Source organism: Fukomys damarensis, unplaced genomic scaffold (assembly GCF_012274545.1).
Source record: "Fukomys damarensis isolate Sample0158 unplaced genomic scaffold, DMR_v1.0_HiC HiC_scaffold_5, whole genome shotgun sequence".
NCBI lineage: Eukaryota > Metazoa > Chordata > Mammalia > Rodentia > Bathyergidae > Fukomys > Fukomys damarensis.
The window spans coordinates 33,696,001-33,709,169 of NW_022900917.1; the positions used below are offsets into that span (position 1 = coordinate 33,696,001).

General features: G+C 34.1%; 1 protein-coding gene across 2 annotated transcripts in view; it reads right to left on the reverse strand.

The window, feature by feature from the left end:
• Pkia (cAMP-dependent protein kinase inhibitor alpha) overlaps window positions 1-12,764 on the reverse strand; it is a 98,046-nt gene extending 85,282 nt beyond the window's left edge. For both annotated transcript variants that reach the window (XM_010611270.3, XM_010611269.3), the window contains exon 1: window positions 12,603-12,764. The gene's annotated coding sequence lies outside the window, so the exon portion shown is untranslated. The remainder of the gene's footprint in view (window positions 1-12,602) is intronic.
• Between the last annotated feature and the right edge of the window lie 405 nt (window positions 12,765-13,169).

Below are 13,169 nucleotides of genomic sequence, written 5' to 3' on the forward strand. Positions count from 1 at the left end.
TATACACATATATATGTATGTATCCAAGCTGTGAATATGCATCATTTATTGCATTTATTGTTTACCATTCTTTTTTTTGGGGTACTAGGGATCAAACTCAGGTCCTTGCGCTTGGGAGACAGGTGCTAGCACCACTGAGCTAAATCCCCAGCCCTTACGATTCTTCCTTTTGCTTGACATTCCATAAAAAGAAAAATTTATCAGTTTCTATATTATTACCTACTTTAAACATCTTGTAACACTTAACAGTACAAGCAAAATGTGAGCTCTATTATATAAATGAATAAAATTCAGCATAAACAATCTAAACATATTAGATATTCATAGTCTTTAAAAGGTACCCCCATATTTTTGTGTATTTGATAACTTCAAATATTTCATGGACTATTTCCAATATTTGTATTTAATTAATTTTATTTAGTATTTTAAAATAAAAAAAGATTTACTTGAAATCTGACATAAAAGTTCTAGAAAAATTCCTTTTCCTTTATTGAGGTGGAAGGTATAAGGCAAAATAGAAATATAGGTCACAATAATACACAATGATTACTATTGATTTTCTGTCTACTCCACATTGTGTTCATTAGTATAAGGAGTACTGCAGAGAATATATTGGCAGTCACCTATCAACTGTTTTATTAAGATCCCATTTACATAGTACTATAAAGTTACAGAAATGAAATATTGTACATTTTATTGTCAAAACTTGCCTGCCAACTTACAAATCATTGTATAGGGTACATTCTAAAACAGTAAAATTATTTTATTACTATTTATATCTTAGTATATGATGTCATCTTATTGGTTATGTTCTAAAATATTCAATTATTTTATTAAAATTCATATTTTCATATATGATGTATAGGCCCCAAACTCTAAGCCACAAATATTTGTCTTTAATCTATTTATTTGAAATAATAATAATGATAACATTATTATCATTATGAGTTTTCATTTACCCTGGAATAGCAGTAATCAATATACTTTAAAAGCATTACATAAATCTTAGAACAATAACACCAAATTAAATTTGACTCTAAAATTGTAGTAAATTCAATTTTATTGTACTTATGTATTAAATTAAAATTCCTAAACTAGTACGACAACTAATGGAGACTTTTTACAAAATATGAAATAATAAGCTCCTCAACTAAAGAACAGGTTAAAAGCCATTATAAACTGAAACTATCATAATTTGAAAATGCATTTAATACATTTTATGCACCACACATAGCTTAGTCTTACCTACCTATTGATGATCGACACCTTTACCATTAACCTATCGTTGGGCAAAAGCATCTAACACAAAGACAAGCTATATTAAAGTGTGCAGTTAAATACTGTATTGACAGTGAAAAACAGAATGAAAACCAATGTGAAGTTTAAAAATTGTTAGTCAAAACATCCTAAGTTGAGGACCATCTGTATCTGTTTCAATGTTAATCATTGAAAACACTAAGCAAATATTTGAGTTCTAGAAATGATCTGGAGAGATTTTTAGTAAAAGTTAATGTATAATTAAACAAACTGCAGTAGTGTGCTGCTTAATGGCAGGGAATGCATTCTGAGAGATTCATCATTAGATGATTTTGTCCAAATTTGTGAACAACACAGTGTAGTGATGTTAAGGCAACTACTGTCATTGGACAACATGATAGTATGGGACTACAATCCTATGTGCAGTCCGTCACTGAGCAAAGCGTAGTCATGCAGTACATATGTGTGCTTTATTTATAAGTGTTCAAATATGCACACATCTATATAACAGTATACCTAAAAGAAATGTGTTCTGAACTTTTTTGTTTGTTTCAGTGCTGGGGATTGAACTCATTCATCTCACATACTAGGCGTGCATTCTACCCGTGAGGTACACACCAGCCCTCCAAAATTAATTTTAAATCATTGCTCTTATTGTTTTTACACCTTCTAATTAATAGGTCTGGGCCTTTAGACATTTTATTTTTTTCTGGAGCCAGGGATCAAACACAGAACAAGGCATTTTTTCAATTGCAGAGCTCATCAGGATATAAAGCAAGAAGAAACCTAACAAATCAATTCTTGACATTTGTTAAACGAAGCCTCTGTATAAAAGCATTATGAATTAAGCTGAAACAGAACCAAAAATAGATATCATTAATCAATAAATGGCTATTTAAAAAAATCTGGCTATTGAACGAGATTCAATGGAGAAGCTGATTGTGATGATTCACTAGGATATTTCATGTGAAAAGGTGTTGATATTAAAAGTTGCATTAAGCTATCCTGCTGTGGCTGAGGCTTTTCTTCCATGGCAGTAAGAAGCACAGGAGTCAGCTCACATTGTTTCTCCACATGCAAATCCTTAGGCTTTGGCTGAAATTTTCCTTGAAACTTGTAAATCAGTCAGTCTTTAGAAAATCAGACCTACTCATCTATGAGAACAGAAGCTTTATCTGTAATTATTGATTGAAAAATTTGAAGAATCTGAGCAGTGGCAATGTTGACATTTGAATGCAGATTGCTCCTGACTGACCCTCACTCAGCCACTATGGGGACACAGGGGAACTGAGCTGCAGGAGAAAGAACCATTACTGAAGAAAATGCTTGAAAATCTGTAATCAAGAAGGGGAAGAAAGAAACAATTGCATGTTCACTGGGGTTTGAAATGATAGTATGTACTCGTTAAAAAAAAAAAGTAGGGAAAAGTAAAGATTAGTCTGTAGCACACATCATTCCTTGGCTGAAGTTCTTTTTTTTAAGCCTCAAATTTTTTTCTTTAAAATCTGGTTAGGGGTGGGGATTTAGCTCCGTGGTGCTGTCACCTGTCTCACAAGTGCAAGGTCCAGAGTTCAAACCCCAGTAACAACAACAACAACAACAAAATCTGGTTAATAGTACTAGTTAATAGTACCGAAGTTCTGTGTGGGTTGAGTGGTAAGAACAACTGCATGTCAGATCAAGTTTGGTTCTCTTATTTGAAAAACATCCCATTATATTTGATTTGTCTTAACTTAGTGATATGCAACTATCATTCTGAAGTTTCTACTTTTATTCTGAGAGGTCATGGTTTTTAGTATAAGCATAGAGAAAGAAATGAAATGTTTCATGGTACGGTTTTCTTTCTTACTTTTTTGACACATTCTCCAATGGAAAAAAGAAAAGAATAAGAAGAAAAAAGGAAGCGACTATGACTGGTGTTATATGATTATAATCCTAGCACTCTGGGAGGCTGAAGCAAGGGGATCCTAGCAAGTTTGGGCCCAGCTTGATCAACCTAGTGACTTTGCTAGGCCCTGTGTGTATAAATGAATAAATAATGCTAAAGATATAGCTTATTATAAAGGAGAGAGAGAGAGAGAGAGAGAGAGAGAGAGAGAGAGAGAGAATTGAACAAGCAAACACAGCAAGTCTGAAATAATTCAAGTTAGAACTTTCCTGGAATTTATGAGGCCCTGGAAATTATGGCATGAAACACAATTATCCAAGCTAATTTCTTATGCATTGGACACTGTATTCCTCAAGGCAGAAAACCCAGTGGATAAGAAAGTAATCAGATGAAACAGGCTTTTCAAGTGCAAAGAGATCACTCAAACCACTCTTCTCACATAACTGGATAGTAGTTAAGTAATACAAGTTTTAGAATCATTTAAATACATATGCACATTAAATTAACATTACATATATAACAATCTTAAATAGGTAAATACATATTCATATATTGAATAAGTTTGAAATTTTAAACATTCTTACAAGTTTAAAAAAATCAACAGCTTTTGAAGAAATAAATTTTCTTTCAAAGTTCTGACTCTTGAAACAGATTTTTTAAATGCTTTTCCAACCACTTTTCTGTTTATTTCAAATGAAATCTAACTTTAGGTTAAATAAAAGTTCAAAATAGAAAGTAATTATGAATATATATATATATATACTCACAAATCCTTATTTGATTAAATTAATTTATAGCATACATACATACATTTATGTTTCTCTGTATGTACATACATATTTAAAACAAGTAATTTCATTGTTATCATATCTCTCTTTAGAATGAGAGTATGCCTAAAATCTAACCTTCAAGCCTTTGATGAGTAGCTAATTAATTTGGGATGCTAAAGATATTAGAACAAATTTACTTTTTCTAATTAATTATTCTTTTTACCTACAAGATTGAAGTTTTTTTTTTATTCCCAGATATATGGAAAGAAGCGCTAGCAATCACAATAAATTATTGTGGAAAATGGATTACATACAATGGAGTTATTTATAAGCTAATTTTCTTCTTTTGAAAATTTGACTGTTTTGATTAACCACATGAGACTTTACCAATAGTTATACATTTTAAAACAGTTGAGTAGTACTCAGGAAATTAGCCAGATTTTTTAAGGCTTTTGTTAGAGGAGTGAGTATTAACAGTTTTCTGTGTCCTCTACTAGGCTCAATACTATACTGGAAAAAAGAAAATGTCAACTGTCGCTTGACTGTTGCTTACTGTTATTTGGCACTTTCCTTCTGAATTAAAACCCTCAATCAATATCCTTACTGACATTTCTGATAGTCAGTGAAGAGTGACTTGACATACAGTATGATTCTGAAAGAAAATAAGATACAGATTTAACAGCCAATTAACTTTCCCAGGCCATCCAATCAACTGCAGTGAGAGTCAAAAATAGAAGCTAAATCTAACTCCCAACAGCCACGAAAGGATCCGAGCCCGATTAGTTGCCTGGAGTAGGCCTCAGCCTCTCTTGACACTGGCATTATCTGTACGAAGATTATCCAGGGAGACGTAGTCATTTCAAAGCTAAGTTTAACTTCATGAAAAGAGGTAGAAAAAAGTTTGTAAACATTTTGGAAAATATTTGGTAATGAGGTCTACTTATAAATTGCTGGTGAGAATAAAAATTATAAAAATATAAATCTTTTTACTTATGATTGTTTCAGAAATTACAATAAGTTCTTTTTTATGTTATCTTCTTTTCTCACAACAACTGTATGATTTTTCCTGTTTTACATAGAAATAAACAGCTCAGAGTTGAGCAGTTTTAAATCATCTAGCTAGCAGATTGTAGAGATGGGATGCAAAGCTCAAATTTTTTCTGAAAGCAATAATCTGTCACAAGTGGTGGCTAACATGTTCAAAACAATAAAGAAACAGAGAAAGGGAAGGGAAGATTCAGTAATCAGCATACTTTGAAAATAATATTTAGATCCTTTTGATTGATCTTGAAAATAATTAAAGGTTACCTGAGTATGTGAAGAAATTATTATTATTATTTCTATTGTCAAGCCAGGTACCATAATGACCACTTGAACTGCATTCATTTTTATGCTTGATATTGTACTGTCATTAAATGATAACAGTTTGCATTTATTAAATGCTTACCATAGTATATCATACTAAGAAACTTACTAGAAATGTTACCATTTATAAAATATAGCAAATGCTATTGTCTTATGAAATCATGTTTCTCTGTAATCTGAATATGAAAGAAATTTCATTTAGATTTCTCTTCTACAGGAACACGGCCCTATTGATTAACATGTATCAGTGAAGATTCTCAATTAGTACATTTTCATTTATCACAAGACTCTTCCAAATTGATCTTTACGTAATTCTAAAAAATACAGGTGTGTTGAAAGGTAATAAGGGAGCCAGGCGTGGTGGCACATGCCTGTAATCCCAGCACTCAGGAGGCTGAGGCAGGATGATTGCCCTGAATTCGAGACCAGCCTGGGCTACATAGTGAGTGAGTTCCAGGTTAGTCTCAACTACATAGTGAGACCCTTTCTCAAAAAAAAAAAAAAAAAAAAAAAGAAAAAGAAAAGAAAAGAAAAGAAGGTAATAAGTGAAAAGAAAAAAAAATTAGAAAATGAAAAAGTGAAAAAAAAAAGTGTTTGTAAATGGGGAGGGGAGGAGGGGGGTGAAGGGAGGGCAGGGACAAGGGGAAAAAATGAGAACCAAGACCTGTAATGTAAAAAGGTACAGGATCCCAATAATGAATGTAACTGTACTGTATACCTAAAATGTACCGATAAACTCAATGAAAAAAATATAGGTGTGTACTAATTAAGAACATCAGCCCTATTTTATATCTGAACTGGACTCACTGTAGGATTGCATAAATTTAAAAGTAGTTTTCCCAAGATTTCAGTTTCTCAACAGTCAGAAAAGAGATCAATGGGGATGACAAGGGTTTGTCACAGTTTTGTTTGGAGGGTAGTACTAACACAGTCTTTGCAGAATGAATTCATCTTGAACATGCATTAATCTCTACTGAGCATACCTTATAATTATACACCCATACATATAATCCTCTTTTTCTAAAATTTTGATACATTAACGTAGTTACTCTTTAAAATTTGCTAGTCTCTAAATCTGAATTTGAGTTGGGTGAGTTTAACAGATTATTTTTAGTGATTTCATGGCCACCTAACACGTCAGATTCCATATTATTTCTTCACATCATACCAAGGTTTAAACTTGTAAATGAATACAATTAGTGTTTTCCATTATATTTCAGTTATCAGAGAACCTGAATGATCATAGAAAAAAAACCTAAGAAATGTAGTTAAAAACATTACTAAATTTTGTATATTTATTAGTTAAATTACGAAGCACACAGCAGAAGAAATATAGCAAGTTATATTGCAGCTATTATTGCAATAAGCAAAACTGATGCTTGTAGCCTGGTACTTGATCTCATAACCACCTCAGTGGGTTAAGATGGTGTCATGTTGCTTATCCAGTGAAAGATCAGAATGCTTATTTGTTTTACTTCAAGCCTACTTTTCAAATAGGATTGATAAAATAGATGCAAATAATAGTCAAAATGTTTATTAATAAGTCTCTTTACCTTCAACCCACCAAATAAAAAGCATACTTTAAAATACTTTTGAGACATATCTAGTGTCAACTAAATTGTGTAATACGCTTATTTCACTTGAATGAATATTCTTGAAACCCTTTAGTTTTAAGTAGCTTCTTATGGACTATGTTGCTTCATGCTTACTCTTTTAATACATTACTATATTAATTTCTCATATAAATACAACCAAAACAGGCTTTTTTTTAGGGCAACTGTCTCTCTAAGCCTTCTGTTTATGTTTCACATATTTCAAATACTCTGCAGTTTAGCTTAAAATAGGACACTCATTGTGGAATATGAATTATTTTGTTTCAGAATAAATTTAAAAGGATACATTAAAAAGAATCTAAGTAAAGAACCAAATTTTAAATGTACCATAATTCATCAAGTTGATCTAAAAATAGACCAAAATTTAGATTATGCTAGATAAATATCTCTCAATGCTGAAGCTTAAAAAACAATAAACAAGAAACAGAAAAATAGCTATAGATATTTTACTTTTCTACATTCTTGTTCTACATTTTGTATTTCTACATTCTACATTCTCACTGTTATAAAACTTGACTGACATCTGTCTTTCAATAATGTATACATTATTTCTCATTCAATAATTTATACATTATTTTTCATTCATGAACTGGAAATGACAATAAATGGGAATATTTCCTTGCTCAGGTCATGTTAAATAGATTCCCTTACACAGTATTACTTGCACTTTTTAAAAAGTAAAAAATAGGGCCAGGGATTTCGCTCAGTGGTGCTGCTGCCTGTCTCGCAAGTGCGAAGACCCGAGTTCAATCCCTGGTACAAAAAAAATAAATAAGTAAATAAAGTAAAAAATATTTCCAGACTATTCAGAAATGCTATCTGTTGAAGACGGTTGTCTTTAATAGTTATGCACATATTAAAGTATAACTACTTGAGCATTATCCATGGCCCAACAGTACCACTCCAAGCATTCTTCTGATGAGTAAAATCATCAACATATAAAGACATATATACCATTATGAGCCTTAACATATAGCTTGAAATCACAAAATGCTTTTAAGTTTAATAAATTTGCATCGGTGGGTTTTGACTCTATAACTCATGGCATACTTATTATACATTATGCTGTGGTAGCATTATTATATGGTAGACATTTTTAATGTGATAAAAGCCATACTGGTTGTATTTTACAATGATAAATTATTATATATGACATATACTTAAAACTATATTCAGCCATTCAAAGAAATGAAATTCTATGCTACCATATGGTAGCATATGGAACTTTGAAAACATTATGCTAAGTATAAGAAGCCATATACAAAAAAGACAACTATTGTATGATTCCTTTCAAGGAGATAGAATAGAGTTTACCAGTGGCTGAGGGACAGAGAGCATGATAGGATAGAATTGTTTTAGAACCTACGAGAGATGAACATAACTTGTCATTCTTTCCTTAATTTGGCAAAAGCAAATATACTATGACAGACAGTGTTGACAGAAATAAGTAATAACACTGAGGCACCTATAAATCACCTTAAAAGAAATGAATACATTTTGGTGTAGACTACACCAGTGAACTGCTTGTAGTGTCCATCCATATATTTGGAAGTACAGTATTCTTAAGTTCGAGAACTGTCTTTTTTTATAAAAATGCTTTTAATTGGAAAACTCTTAAGTACATCATTTGGAACACGTAATGCTCAGAGCTCTTCTAGGATTCCTTTCTCATGAATCGCGGTTGTCTGTATCACTATTCTCATTGACACTTGCTTCCAGTGAGAAGAGTTATCTCAGCTGTTTGTGTCAGTCTAATGAAGGGCTCTCATTTCAGGTCCTAAGGCAGAGAGAGCAACAGAACCTTACACCAAGTACAGGAAATGTAGAGGTTAATAGACACACATATTGCCAGAGAGCTCAAAGTAGACAGTATTTAACCTTTCAAAGGACAGCTTTAATGGATCCATAAACACCTACAGTCATGCATGTGTGTATGTATACACACATGTTCACTTGCAGAGAGGATGTGTTGCTACACTTCAAAAAGCAGCGTAGTAGTAAAAATATAACCTATACCATTAGGTAACAGCACTATGCCTAGGATTTCTGAACGTATAATTAGCATACAGTAGAAGTATTAAATGATATATCACAGATGAAATTCCCCAGTTGAGTATTTTGAAACAAGATAAGTACTCATACATATGATGCCTTGCTCTGAATGCAAGCATACAAATGTTCTAATGTTGTATTTTGTTACACCTATCATGCTTCTAATATATATGAGCAAATTCACTTTAAAAGGTATGTAAACTCACAACATCTTTTCTTAAATATAGTTATTTGACAGTACTCTCAATATATTTACTTTTACATAAAGGTTGTAAAAAAAAAAAACTAAACTAGTATATGTGCAGATAATAAAAGCCAAACTCATCTGGTGTAGAAGGGTTGGTGGATAGATATATATGCCTAGGGAATAACTAATTTCTTTACTGAAATCACATTGTTGGGCCAGGGATTTGACTCAGTGGTTCTGCTGCCTGCCTCTCAAGCGCAAGGGCCTGAGTTCAATCTCCAATACAAAAAAAAAAAAGTACATATTTCCAACCCATTTTCACTGGAGGCATTGGCTGAATAGAAATGACATCTCTTCTTCAGCCTTACCATTATTCTTACTGTTTCTTCCATTCTTCAAAATCTCAAAATACAACTATTTCAACTTATCTAATGACAGTAATGCAGCACCAGAAAAAGCTCCTTTGTTATAAGACAGGAAATCTAACTCCTAAATTTACACCCTTTTAGCTTGCAGAGAACATTGACTGCCCACCAAACTTAGTATTTTTCATGTGATTAGAAGCAATAGATTGATTTTAATAAATTAATTAATTTGCAGTGCCAGGGATGGATCTTGGGACCTTGCACTTGTGAGGCAGGACTAAGCTAAATCCATGGCCCTGGAATTTAATTCTATCTTGTCAAATCTACAGAAGTACCCAGAGTACATTTAGCATCCATCATGCAAATTGTTAAACTTTTCATTTCTAAATACCAGCTAATTAATTTTTCCTTTACTTGAGAAATATTTAGAGTACAGAAAATTAAATCAGTTTTAGTTTTAAAAAATAAATCAAATTTCTGTTAGATCTCTGAATTCAAAAATATTGCTCAAAACTATTTAATATAAAAAGTCTAAATTCAGAAATTATTTGAATTTAGTTATTGTCTTCATTTGTACCAAAGTAAAAATGAAAATTATTTTCTCTTTCTTTCTTTTCTTTCTTTCTTTCTTTCTTTCTTTCTTTCTTTCTTTCTTTCTTTCTTTCTTTCTTTCTTTCTTTCTTTCTTTCTTTCTTTCTTTCTTTCTTTCTTTCTTTCTTTCTGTCTCTCCCCCTCCCTCTTTCCCTTCCTTCTTTCCTTCCTTCCTCCTCCCCTTTCTTTCCACAAATGTCTCCCCAACTTTAGTACTTAATTTAGTGGATTAATCTCATCTGCAAAATCATTGGCAGGTATTACACCACCTTGGGTATCACCAGTCCTTTGCTTCTCACCCTATTTCTCATCAAAGAAGTCAGATTTTTCAGGAAACAAATATTAGACATCATCAACTTCTAACACTCATTTTGATATTTTCATATACTGGGTTTCAACGAAAAGATTACTCAACATAACACATTTTTATTATATTTCTCAGATCAATTATATGACCTGTATTTCACATACCTTGAGCTAATTTATTAAAAAGAATGATTTTATTAATATCTGCTACTTTTTTAAATGATCATTTATTATATGATTAATTATTTAATGTTAGAAAGGAAAGGTGACAGAGTAGAGGGTTTTTCTTTATTGTTTGCTTTTGATCTTTTACTTTTTAACCTCTTAATTGCTGTGTTTGTAAAATTTCAGAATCTCAAAAATTTAATATTTCAAAAATTTCAAGCCATGCTCAACACGTAATATACCATTAAATCATAATAATATATTCTTAGGAAGCCCTGAGTGCTTCAAGATTGCAGAAGGTAGTTCTTGGAGTGCGTTAATTTGTAGTGGGCTTGCTCACCTCTTCCACTCCCTCTACCTCATATACTGACAGTGGAGACAAAGAATCAAATTTTAAGGTTCTAAAGTGTATTTTATAAAAAGGTAGTTTGCAATCAGAAAAGCAACACAAATATATTTCCAGTTCTATTAGAACTGGCATGATTTTTTAGAACCAGTATCTTTGTCTAAAATGCAATATCGAAAAAGGAAGGTAAGCAAGGTTCAATTTTTAGCTATAAATGACACCCCTCTCTTTCATTCATCTAGTTTAATTTGCTAACCTAAAATTACAAGATTACTGAGTCAGATTGTCTCTCTAATTTCAAATTTAAAGAAAACAGATCTCTTTAAATAGAACACTGGCACACAGACACCCCACAATCTGGATTATGGCAACTGTTCTCTGTTGGTGAAGTGACATATTTGCATCCTGTCACAGCCATCTTAACCCTTTCACAGCAGATTACCCAAATGTTCATCCCTAGGTGGGAACAAAAATAAGAACTTGAGCTCAGTAGCCAGTAGTCATGAGGAATATCCTAAGACAAGCGATACAAACCTGTTAACAGATAGACAAACTTAAACATGCTCAGATAGCCAACCTCAGATTTAGACTAGGTGACTCCATTGGAATTTTGATGACTGCTGGTGAAGGGCTCTCAGAAACTTTTGAAGTTTTGGAGTAATACTAGCACAAACACACTCCTTGTCCTAAATCCTATCAGCTAATTGTCTCACAATCCAGCTGGATAAAAAAATTGCATCCAAAAAACCAGAATATATTGGCATTTACATTTTTATTTCCACCTCTGTCTAGGTATAGGGCACAGGCTTTATAAACTAATATATTCTGTTTATCCTCTCAAGCCTTCTGTTAGCCATCCAGAGTGACTGCGAGAAAGAGTTATGAGAAATTATGTTGTTACTGGCTAAAAGCAAAATATTTCATTCTATGTATTTGTGCGAAGGGGACAGGTAATGGTAAGAGTGAAATACTGAATAGGCAACCTTGTAGGAGCAATGCCCTTTCTGGGTCCTTGACAAAATCAGTCATGGAGCTGAAGCGGTGGAGAAGAGCTGACAGGAGATGGCCCGGGAAGGAACACAGAATCTCCGAAAAAGATTAATGAAATAAAGGATGAGCAGAGAAAGAAGATGGTTAAGGAAGAGAGAAAAAAATGTCAAGTTCTGCTCCAACTAGGCTCAATTCCAAGCAACAGGAAGTTTCTCCTCCACCTACAGACTCTTTCTAAGGGCTCCATTGAGCACCTTACCTAATAGGATAAACTGGCAAGAGAGAAGACACGCAACCATACAAAGACAGGAATTTCTAATTACTTCCCCAGACTGCTGCTAGAGACCTGCCACTCCAAACCCAGAAGATAATGGGGAGGGCGGTGTAGAAAGCAGAAAGGTAAAAGAGCAACTCTAATTATTTTACATTTGGAATCCTCTTCAATGTCTAAGCGAATTTTGCACTGAAACAGTCTATCACCTTTCAAAGACTGCAGTGGCTGGACGCTTTCTTTGTCCAGAAACACCGCTCCTCTAGTCTCCAGCACTTGGCTGATTAACATTTCAGTCCCAGTTGTTGCTCCTTTTCCCAACGCAGATTGCAGCAGGGTTACCCCCTTTCTTCCCTTTCTACTGCGAACCCCATTATTAACCGAGCGGAAAGCACGGCGCAGTGTGGCCAAGGCTAATAATAGCCCGACTACTTACCTTCCCCCGATCGAGTCAGTGCGTGTCCTAGGCTCCCGCAATCCGGGCCGCAGTCGGGTCGCCCTGGGCCGAGTGCGTGGTCAGACCCCGCCGGCCCCCACCCCACCTGCCCGCTGCAGTTGCCGCTCCCGCCGCGGAGCTCCGGCCGCATGAAGTCATCCCCGCCGGATCACCACACTCCGCGCGAGCCACGGGGGGAGAGGGACCTCTCCGGGCCGTGGGGAAGGACACCTGGCAACTGCGCCCCAGTAACGCTGTCCCTCTAAGCTCTAGGTTTGTATTCTATTAATGCTTTTACAGATTCAGCTTTCCTTAGAAGGTGGCCCCCGAGGAGAACAGCCACAAAGACTTTCTCTGCAGAGTGTCTTTCCTCCAAGTTCTCCCCTGTAACCCGGGCTGCATGGACAGCTCCATCCGACTGTGTGGGTTTCCCACCCTCTTCTTCCTTATCAGTATTGTTCATTTCACCGAACTGGAGAGCAGTAATTGTTTTTTGAGATAAACATTCAGATTCTCCGAAAATATTTCAAATTGGCAATCAATCTGTCCAAGCCTCTCAGCAGGCTC